This window comes from Galleria mellonella, unplaced genomic scaffold, assembly GCF_026898425.1.
Source record: "Galleria mellonella isolate WM207_F2 unplaced genomic scaffold, CSIRO_AGI_GalMel_v1 utg184, whole genome shotgun sequence".
NCBI classification, from domain to species: Eukaryota; Metazoa; Arthropoda; class Insecta; order Lepidoptera; family Pyralidae; genus Galleria; species Galleria mellonella.
In genome coordinates this window covers 9273411-9285647 of record NW_026442025.1, presented here as the reverse complement: position 1 = coordinate 9285647, position 12237 = coordinate 9273411, and the positions used below count along the sequence as shown (strand labels likewise).

Genomic DNA, 12237 nt, shown 5'->3' with positions numbered 1-12237 from the left:
ACGGTTCAGTGGTTTTGATGTAACAGACACATTTCCATTCACTGCTCTGTTCCTATTGATCGTGGCGTGATGAATAGTATACTATAACATGCCCAGGAGTATGAAGAATTATTGTACAAAGTTTCATTAAAATCCGTCGAGTAGTTTTTGTTTCTATAACGAACATACAGACAGACATACAAAAATTTTACTGATTGCATTTTTGGTATCAGTATCGATCACTAATCACCCTCTGATGGTTATTTTGGAAATATATTTCATGTACAGAATTCACCTCTCTACAGATTTATTATAAGTATAGATATAGATAAGTTTACTACTCTAATCTTTTGGAGGAAACAACAAAGAGTGTCTATCTATGTGTCTAATTATTTTGTATGAAACACCATTCATTGGGTTAGCTTGATAACTGATATTAATTAGATTGTTTTTGTTTTTCATAGATATACTAAATACAAGACCGGTGTAGAATACTCAAGGGGGTGTGACCTACAAACAAGCCTTGCCTTCAATTTAGCTGGTCTCCATAAATTATCGCACCATTCAAGGAGGTAAGAAAGCTTTATAACATTACTAGCTGTATACCGCGGCTTCGCTCGCGTGAATCAATGTACAAAGCATCCTATGTGTTATATTATGATGTAATCTATCCATGTAATTTAAAATTGCATTCGAATCTGTTCAGAATTTTTCGCGTAAATAATTTAAGACTATCTATTAAACCGATTTTGATGAAAATCTGATTTTAACCGAATTAAGAACTTTGTTCCTTTTGAAGTCAGTTAAAAAATACATGTATACTGTAACACCCTTCATTCGTTATCATTCCTGAGGTCTATATATTTCTTATGTCTTCATACCTTATAATAGAGATTAATTCTTCGTACCTTATTTTTTTTATACAACTTAGAATGGCAAACAAGCTGATAGCCCACCTGATGAAAAGTGGTAACCGTCGCCTATAGACATGAGCAATACCATGAACATAATAAAGTATACTGTTTCGCCTATGATACCCCCCATGCGTTACCATTCCTAAGGACTCAGATAATATTCCTCTGTACCCTGTAAATTCACGCCATATCCCACCCTACAAACCGAAACACAGCCATGCAAACACAACTGCTTTACGGTAGAAATACGAATGGCACAGAGGTACCCAAGCAATCGACTTTTGTACAGTCTACTGGATAATAGATGTTAATCGTTTGTATTTTTAGTAATAAACTTAACTTTAATACAAACGATTACAAGAAAAGATTACACTATTATTATTATTAGGGTAGGAATATTGTACTACAATATTCAAACCTTAAAACCGAAATACGCATACAAGCAAATACCCTTATTTTCACAGAATAGAATTACTTTGGTGGCAAAAACACATACGTACGTGGGACATAAGTGCCCATGCAGACATTTGTCTCTTTATGGTAAATTAATTAATCAATAACTTTCGTTTTAATTTTAACATGAGTTTCAAACACTTATGGCTTAACATATAGCCATAGATATGACCAATTTTATATAAGCACCTATTAATATCAAATTTTATACATTAAGCTAGACATTTTTATGATTCTGTCAGAGTTATTGAAGTGATATATAAATAGCAATTTATTTGAGGATTATACTTAAAGTCAGCTGCTAAACCTCATCATATTTTTTTTGTATTTAAAGTAAAATATATCTTCTGTTAATAATATTAGAGTTTAGTTTAGTATTCAGCGACACTTGCTTGCCCTTTCTCGGCGTAGGCGCATTATTCTATTATATATTATTTATTTCCTGATGACTAACGAACCGGAAGCACCGTCTACCTGCGCTCGAGCATAACAAATGACTTACATCGGCAGGTATTAACCGCCTAAAATATCTTGGTCCGAGAAACATCTGGTATAGGCAACTCGAATCAATAATAACTGAAAATTAAAGTCTCATCTTTTTTCAGTTTTGACAATAAGTCTATCTTATTTATTACCTATTTTAAATTGATTATTCGTTTATATATATATATATATATATATATATATATATATATATATATATATATATATATATATATATATATAACGATATATATATATATAACAGCCTAAATAATCAATAAAAAAAAAAAAATATTTTTTTCCACTAAAATATGCAGTAATAATAACAATGTAAGCAAAAGTGAATGTATCTCTTATTAAAAGAGGTCTCCTCCAATCAATCTAACACAGCGGTATAGGATCTAGTGATTTATGTGAGCATTACACTATAAAAATCATATTTAAATTGTATTAAATTATGTTTTAATCAATAAAACACAAATATTGGTTATTCCAGATCTTAGTTGTGTACCGACTTTGATGCAAAACTGTTTAACTTATTACGCATGCATGAATGGGCAACATTATGGAATTATTCAGGAATGCCATTCCTGTTTTATAGACATAGAAGATACCATGGGTATCATACTGTATTCTGTGTGATACATTGTAATGGTCCCGTCTATAAGGCATAGCTAACTTTGTATCAAATATATCATCTAAGTATTTGTTAATCCAAGTTGCATAAAAAGTTTACAGTTTACCATCTTATTTTAATCGTATTATAAAAAAGGTAAAATTGTACAGGGTCGTTATGTTGAATGATTTTTTTTTTAATTGGAAGCTATGTTGTTTGTCACTTACGTGTATTCTAATAATGTATCATTTATATTCTTCGATTGTTTAATATAATCGACATTCTTCGAAACCGCTCGCTGCTCATCCGATATTAATGAAATTTTATCCGATCTTATAATATATAATCGTAGAGAGACTTCGTATAAAAGTCGTCAGCTTGGGTACCATTGTCCCATTCGTGTTTCTGTCATGTAGCAGTTGCGTTTGTATTTTATTTTAAAAGGTGAATTATAGCAATGAAATTAAGGAGACAGCGGTATAAAACCTTAGTTTGGAAGGAAAGGGATTGTTAGTAATGAGGTTTAAAATTCCCAGTTGCTAGCAATATACACTGACAGGTTTGCCTCCACGTGGTTCCATCTGGAAACGTGATTAATTATTGTTAAATTCGTTACGATGGACCACCTGATCTGTCTTCATCATCACCTATCATCACTTATTGATACCTCGTCAGCATATAGCAAATGCGCCAGCGTGGTTAGCATTCAATTTGCGTAAAAAAAAACACTGCCATTCCTGAAGACAAACGTCTTTAGGAATGGCAAAACATGAAGGTTATCATGGGCGACACAGTATACTTTGTTATATTCACGGTGTTATACATGTCTATAGACGACGGTTACCACTTTCCATCAGGTGGATCGTTAGCTTTTCCATCATTCTAAATTGCATATATATAAAAAAAAACTATATTGTTTATTCCAACTTAAAGATAATAATAATAAGAGAAAAATTGCACCCGCTAAATTGCAATAGGGGCAAAATAACATTTGTCAAGTCAGTAAGTGTGATTATAAATCGAATTTTGTTCTGGGCATAATTAGAAGACGCTCTAAAGGCCTGATTTAAGATTCTGTTATCTTTTACTTTTAAAAAGAAACCGGATCGAAAGTAGGTACTGCAGTGTGTACATACACTTAAACACACCTTATCTCTTGCATAAGGGCGTGTCCACTTGACTTTGTCTTCAGAACTGAAGATGGGATAAAGTAAAAACTTTCGCGTGCTATTGATTATTTTATTGGCATTATTTTCATATTTAATTTCTATGTTTAAATTATTTTTATTTTTTTTTCCATAGGAATATAGCCTTCCTTTTATTCTATATCAATTCAAATAGAGGACAAAAAAATGTCATATGTGTTTGACGTACCTAACTACTTATCAACTATTTTCAAAAAGAAGGGTTTTACAAAATTGTATAGATTTTTTATGTAAAATAAGTCACGTTATTTTTCATATTCACAATTACTGAATCCATTTTGAGAATTCTTATTTTGATCAAAACAGTTTATTGCCCAATCGTTTGTTATATAAATAAAATTTTATAAAGTATCATGGGCGACACAGTATCTATACTTTTTTCAGTCTTGTATGTCCATGGTACTGTTCATGTCTATAGATGACGGTAACCAATGTGGTTACTTTCGAAAGAAGAGCCATCAGTTTATTTGCCATTCAAAATTGCATAAAACCACCGATAATACACCGATAGCGCGGGTTACCATTTCATTATCATCCGTTAAAAAAAAAATCAGACAGACGCCGCTAGTATTCTGCCACTTGAGTCAAACGACATGCAAGTCGGTCAGTGTTGATGAAAGCCGGCGCGTGATTCGCTTGTTAATGACTGACTTGTCAATGGACGCGTACTTTCAAGTTACAGAGTAGATACTTAGCTAAACTATAACTGGCAAACCATGGATATAGTTTAAATAGATGTCGCAATTGCGTGTTGTTACATTTTGTTACATAAAGAAGCGACTTTACACGAGAAACGCTAAACGATACGTTAACCTTAACATGTGGATTTTGTAACAAAACTATTTTGATTTAAAAAGTAAACTACTGAATTAATTTTGATAATTTTTTTATGGAACCAATCTGAAAGTATATTTTTTCGGATAAAATAAGATTTTTTTTGAAGTCGGTTGAAAAGAATCAAGAAGAAATCATTTAAAAAGATTTAATCCCAAAATTCTTAAGAATTTAAAAAATACACTTGGATAACCTTTTTTCTTTTTTTTCTCATTCATTCATATTTAAGTGTCACGCTCTTGTTAATGGAACTCTTGTACTCAGTGTAATTTTCAACGAGTCTTTTCAACTCTTGATACAAAACCGAATTTTCCTTGATCTGCCTGATGTAACTGTATCTGTGTGCTCGAATAACCTTAACCTGCTTTCATACAGGAGAAACTATATGCATTTTATGAGATACTTATAAAAGTATATTAAATAGTAAATAATAATAAATAAGTACCATCTATCTATCTATCAAGATCCTCAAGCTAATCTGTCAAGTTTGCTTCCTTGGATATCAAGTTTTGTGAATAAGGCGCCAACGAATATTTGGTCATATCTATCAATTGTAATTCCAGCTTCAGATTCACAATAAAAATTTCATTTAATTTTGGACTAGATGGCGTTATATAGTGTTTCTTGTGGTATTCTAATTAGTATGGAAATAAATTTTTAACAATCCACGTCGATGCGTCGACAATAAAGAAACAGATATGTAGATAGGTTACCTGCAAACATTTTTCATCGCTTAATGCGATTCCCTACAGTGTATTTCAAATATTATAATATGGAAATTATTCAAAATTTCTAGCTGCTCTGATTTTTTAAGTCCTAATTTAGTTGAAATAACATTTACAGAGGTGCCCTCTAGTAGACTCTAAGTAAAATTTACTACTATTTAGATTTCAATATCAACTCATGACATAACATGGTGAATATTAGCGAAAAAAAACAAACATACATAGAGAAAGCGTTTTACTGCCGGATTTGAAATTAAGGTCCTACCTACATACTTTTTTTTTATGGGCATAATACTTTGTTACTTAATTGCTTAAGTAAAAGTTTTTATGTACAGTCCCATATTTCATGATTCAATTAATCAAAGGAATAATTTAATTGGATTTATTAGACAAATATTGTCATCATCTTCATCATCTCAGCCATTATCCGTCTACTTTTGAACATAAGTCTTTCCCATAGACTGCCATAAAGAACAGCCCTAAGCTACCTGCATCCACTGATTTCCTGCAATGCAATTCATATAAGATATCCAATATTACCCATGGCTAATCATAATTCCTCATAACAATTGTTTATTGTGGGTGTTATTTTTTTAATTATGACAATGTAATGATACGGCTTTGCTATCGATATACACTGGCGGGGCACCAGTGAGGGATGATCGGTGAGGATGAAAAGCAGGTCAGTTAGCCCATCGTGACGAATTCAACGATAAATTAGTCACGGTTTCCAAGGGGAACCATGTGACAGTCGACCTGATAGGATATATTGATATCAATGGGGACTAACCTCCCCATAGTTAACAATCTCTTCTTCCAACACAGGGTGTTATATAGAAGCAAGTGACGTACATTTGGAGGTACAAACCAGAATACTTAAACTGGAACTAATGCAGAAAAATTCGTGTTGATCCAACTGAGAACAGAATTCGGGACCTCGTTACGCAAAGCAATGTGCCTACTACTATGCCACGGAGGTTGTCAATATCGAAACAAACTAAGTAAACACTTACATAATAACAATTCTCGTTGTTTCATTAAAAAAAAACCGGTTTAATATTACACATAATTGCTACTCAATAATCAAACAATTGTTTGTTTTTTTCTCTGAACATTTACGCGCATCAATTATTTTTCCGAACCGACCAACCGACTTTAAAAAAAGGTGGAGGTTCACAATTCTGTTGTCTTTTTTACTGTTAGTTAGTTGTTTTATCTGAAAAGTAATACTTACAAAATGGTCCCTTAGACATTTTATTAAAATCAATTCATAATTTACTTTTTTTTTTATACAACTTAGAATGGCAAACAAGCTGACGGCCCACCTGATGAAAAGTGGTAACCGTCGCCTATAGACATGAGCAGTACCATGGACATAACAGAGTATACAGTTTCGCCCATGATACCCCCCATGCGTTGCCATTTCTGAGGATTCAGGTGTTATTCCTCTGTACCCAGTAAATTCGCGCCATGTCCCACCCTTCAAACCGAACACTTTATACGTGCTATCGTCATTTGTAGATAGAAGTATACTTGAAGAGATATACGGAGCAATACTTTCCGAACTGTCATATAATAATTCGGTACATGGCAAAGCCATACATACTACACAATATCCACAAAAATAATATTACAACATAAAATTAAAACTTTATTACAATAAATTACAATTCATAAATTCCTCACATACAATATATAAACATGAAACAAGATGAAATCAATTTCTCCAAAGCTATTACCTAACTTTCATCGGTATTACATAAGTATATGTAAAATATTTAATGATATAAATAAATTTATATCTAACAGCTACACCGGTTCATATAATCTTGAGAGGTCTTAGGAAAAACACGATTTATAAATATGTATGTATATTATTGCTTGTGTTAAACAAGTTTTTTTTTTTATGCTTTTTAGATAATTTATAAGATTTGGTGATCTTACGGTAATAGTACATTGATTATAAATGACACGGATAAGGAATGGAATACTGAGGTTTTATCACCAAGTTATTGTGAGTGTCTACAGTGTAATTTATAGAGAATGAGATAACGTGAAATTTCTTATATCTTCTAAAAAAATTTTTTTGAATTATTTTTTCCATCGTTATCATATCAGCCGTTAATTTTCTACTATTGAACAAAGGCCTACCCCTATTAAGGATTTTTAATAATAATAATAATAAAAGGACAGAGCAAAATTGTAAATTACAAGATATGTTAATTATTCATTTCACACAAACACATATATTGGTTACACAATAAACAAACAAATCAATATTGATTCGTACTATTACTAGACATTACAATATTGTCTTACGATTATAATATATCAAATAAAAAAAAATCAAAATTTTATAACTTACGGAGTTATGAGGTAACAAACATAAAAAAAAACCTAATTGAGAACCTTCTTCTTTTAAAAGCCGGTTGGAATTTTTTTTTTAAAAAGTTTACTAATAGGTAATTAGGTAACGTAGTAAGTATAACATTAACACCATATCGGTTACATTATCAAGCCACTAAAATTCCCATTAGTCGACCGAAACAATATACTGCTAAGCTTTCAACTCGCTTTCATTATCTTGGTCAAACAACAAAAAGAGATCTAAGATAACATTTTGTTTAGAAGCATGATCTCCAGTCGTATCTGTTGTGGACAGAGGTGGAAACAGGTAAAAATTGTGTGAAGGAGACGGACGTTTGGTATTTAAAATCAGCACAACAAATTCGGATGCGATATTTTATAAAATATCTACAACTATAAAGAAATATTCCCATTATTACAATTTCAGAAGCAATTTGCAACTGTTTCTATTATTGTGAATATAACACTTAATATGCACACATTTTGCCGCGTAAATTAAAATAAAACAAATTATATTATTTATATTTAAATTATTTAATATAATTATTTATTTACGCTTTATTACACCATTTAAAAAGTAATAAATAAAATAGTTAATATTAATAAGAAGTGATACAAAAGGCGGCCTTATCTCTAAGCAATCTCTCTCAACATTTATTTGTAATATAAATAAAATATACACATTTTATATCGATTGACTAATTTATATTTTAACGAAATTTACATTAAGTATTTTTTTTTTATTATTTATGTACGTGCACTAAATCACCTTGCAGTGTTTTGTAGTGCTATCAATAAAATGTTCATACATTTGATTCCTTAAAAACCAGTAATCCAATTCAAGCAGATTTTCCTAAATGTTAGAGTTACTTAAGCATAACTCTTGCTACATTTTTATGTATATTTCTAGATAAATCTTAACAAATAATTGTTCATAAAATAATATTTTTTTTAGAAAATGTATTAAAAAAATAATACACACATATCAACATAAAAATTAATAGCAATAACAATAAATTTTGAATTTCATGGGGTTCTTCAAAAGGGGGGTAAAGAGGTTTCTTCAGGGTCGGCAACGCGCGCGTAATACCTCTGGTATTGCAGGCGTTCATAGGCTACGGTAACCGCTTACCATCAGGTGGGCCGTATGCTTGTTTGCCACCTCAGTGGTATAAAAAAAAAATTTATCATGTTGACCATGCATCTATTTTTTTTTTTGTACACTTGGTATGTTTGGGGCGCACCTGCTTTTGTTGTACGGGCCGGCGCGGGCGCATCCTTACGGCGCGGCCTTGACTGCGTGACTTTTGACGTAAATGTCGGTATCGGGCGTAAATTTAAAGGCCACAGCTATTAGAATCTCATAATAGTAATCACACACCTTATAAGTAATATATAATATATCTATGAATCTACTGCCAAATGATTGAAGCGAACGAGAATATATTATTGTTAGATCATTCGAAAATTCTACGTTTTATTTGATGAAATATATTCTACTATCATCGTCGTCATTACTATCCATCTATTATCTGCTGCTGAATATGTCTTTCTTATATTTTGTCACAAAGTATGATCTCATGCCATTTACTTAAGGGAGATTATACAACAGTTCTCTGTTTGGGTACCTTTGTTTTATTCGTGTTTCTACGGTTGCGTTTGCATGGCTGTGTTTCAGTTTGGAGGATGGGATATAGCAATGAAATTACACGGTAAAGACGCATAACTTTTTAATTCTCAACAATGGTCAAGCATGGTGTTGTTCATGAATATAGGCGACGGTTACCACTATCCGTCAGGTGGGCCATCAGCTTGTTTTCTATTCTAAGTTGCATAAAAAGAAGACTAGTAAACTTCCATTCCATCAGCTTTTACCCGCGACTTTATCCACATGACCAGGATATTTTTACTGGCCAGGATAAAGACAGCCTATATCCTCTTCCATCGCATATAGTACATGTACATCAAATTTAATAGCGATTGGTTAAGCCATTAAGGCACTATAGGGTTTACCAGAGGGAGACTTTGTATAAAACTCGATTGCTTGGGTACCTCTGTCCCATTCGTGTTTCAACCGTGAAGCAGTTGTGTTTGCATGGCTGTGTTTCGGTTTGAAGGGTGGGATATGGCGTGAATTTACTGGGTACAGAGGAATAACACCTGAGTTCTCAGGAATGGCAACGCATGGGGGGTATCATGGCCGAAACAGTGTACTCTGTTATGTCCATGGTACTGCTCATGTCTATAGGCGACGGTTACCACTTTCCATCAGGTGGGCCGTCAGCTTGTTTGCCATTCTAAGTTATATAAAAAAAAGAAAAAAAAAAGGTAACAAGCAATCAAACTCCCTCTTTACAATTTTAGTAAGAATACAACTATGTAAAGAAAAAAACTATTTGCCTTTTTATTCTCAAAAGTAAATAAGACACAAATATGTACGTATTCAAGCTAACTATATTTAAAATTCCCAATAGAATTATTGGCAAATCGACACGTCTGTCAGATACGCCGTAATCACACGGGTGTGTCAAGGATGTTTCTTTTTTTTTACATTGTACGTGAATAAAAAAAAATATTTGCCTAATTGAATGTAGGAATGATTATTGCAATTATTTCATACTTGACACAAATTTTTAAGCTTGATCGATATGACGTAATGTTCTTATTAGAAGTCACGTTGTAAAATGTTCGAAGGGTTTGAATTGAAAAGCAAAGTTTTTAATTTGTGTCGGATAAGTGTTTATTAGTTGCTACTTATGGGATTATAGTGCAGTAGTTTCCCATCTTGCTTTCTGCACCGCAGTTCAACGACCGATATTTTGCCCTCTGATCGCTGACTAGAAACCCTTCCAGAAGTCTCTTCTTCGGCCTTCTACCAGTACTGATATGGCTGCTGCCCCATATCAGAGGAATGCTTATTTACTGGCGGCATTTATTCGCCATATCATAGTATCGTCATAAGATTCTTGTAGCTTTTTATAGGTAATCTTGTACCACCAAGATTTCCACTACATCCTATTGACACTACCGCTGTTGGTTGGGGGCTCTTTATTCTATATATTCAGAGCTAACCACCATATCTGATGGTCATTCCACTATCCACCACCCGTGGACCCCGTTGGTAGCTTACGGCTCAGCCCCAACAAAGTGAATTAGTTGCACCAACAAGAGGAAACTCTTAAATGAAAAGAAGAAGTGTTTATTGCTGTGAACCCCTGGCCACAGATAATATAATACTTACCCTGACATAGAATTGGCCATTCTTATTTTTCGGAAGAGACGAATAAGGGAACTTAATAGTCGAGGGATGGGCAGCAGCGTCCCTTTTAAATCATCACCATAGCTCGACTGCGGTTGCTAATGCACCTGCCAAGCTTGGCAACTACTGGCAAAACTCTCCATTTGGAGATGGCTGAACATATGCCTTCTCCAAAAGGATTTCGAAGGAGATTTCCCCCCGAAGTACCGTATTTTTTTTTAGTTGGTGATAATGTAATGGTAACCCTACCCGCGCTATCAGTATACACTGGCTAGGCACCAGTGAAGAATGATAGACGAGGATGAAGTAGGTCAGTTAGCCCATCGTGACGAATTCAACAAGAATTGTTCACGATGGTTTCCAAGGGGAACCACGTGGAGGTCCACCTAATAGGGTATATTGCTAGCAATGGGGCTATCAAACTCCATTGCTAACAATCCCTTTCCCCGAAGTACCGTATTAAAGAGAGATAAGACAGAATAACATAACAGTCCCATGTAAATTTGTCAAGATTGAAATCGGTTATATTGTTTCTTTCTAGGTTAACGAACTAACGACAACATACTCACAACACGTATTACTTTATATTGTTGTAACTTAGCGGTCATTTTGTACGTCATAAATCATCACGCTTCCTTGTTTCATCACCGCGTCATAACTAATTCATTTTATATTATTTTTATCTGTACAATACAATAAAATACAAATGACTTTTAATAATTATGTTGACAATATAATATATGCTATAAAACCATGTATCAAAGTACAAAATCGCATAATCAAAGATGGAATGGAATTGTCGATCATAATGTTGCAAATAATGATTCAGTTGTAATGAAATGAAAGTCATTACACGGTTATATTATAATTAGGACAGAGTGACTAATACTGTTAAACATTACTGTCGTACGATTTATCTTCACGGTAGGTCTCTTACGAGGTGGGCAGGAGGAAGAAAAAGCCAAAGGTTTTTTTTAGATCCATTACAGTGCGTTCAAGGGCGAGTGCTGAAAGTACCCTAACCTCCAAACTCTTGGAGAAGTCTCATAGAGCGACTGAAGGTCCATGAGACCTTTACCGTCTCTATTACGACGATTAAAATATATGTATATCTTATTGGTTTAGACATCATGTTGCTATATGGACATCAAACTGAAAACGATAAAACAGAAAATCGAGACATTCAGCAAAAACTATCAGTCCAGATTGAACAGCCATAGAAATGAATTGGCCGCTCAATTACAGGGATCGGGAAGCATTAGTTTCTCTCGATTAAAAAGACACAGTATCCAAGGACTGGTAGAAAGATTTACAGGCAGAGACTGAGAGTTGGTTAATGGATTGGCCTCATCATTTATTGACAAAATTTAAACCTGACATCCAAACAGCAGATTGGATTATT

At 33.3% G+C, this 12237-nt stretch overlaps 1 protein-coding gene across 1 annotated transcript in view; it reads left to right on the top strand.

Annotated features, from left to right (window-relative positions):
* The window catches only part of LOC113511996 (glutaredoxin domain-containing cysteine-rich protein CG31559-like), a 118730-nt gene that overhangs the window by 30836 nt on the left and 75657 nt on the right, over positions 1 to 12237 (top strand). Inside the window, exon 2 of the mRNA XM_026895741.3 lies at positions 444 to 551. The gene's annotated coding sequence lies outside the window, so the exon portion shown is untranslated. The remainder of the gene's footprint in view (positions 1 to 443; positions 552 to 12237) is intronic.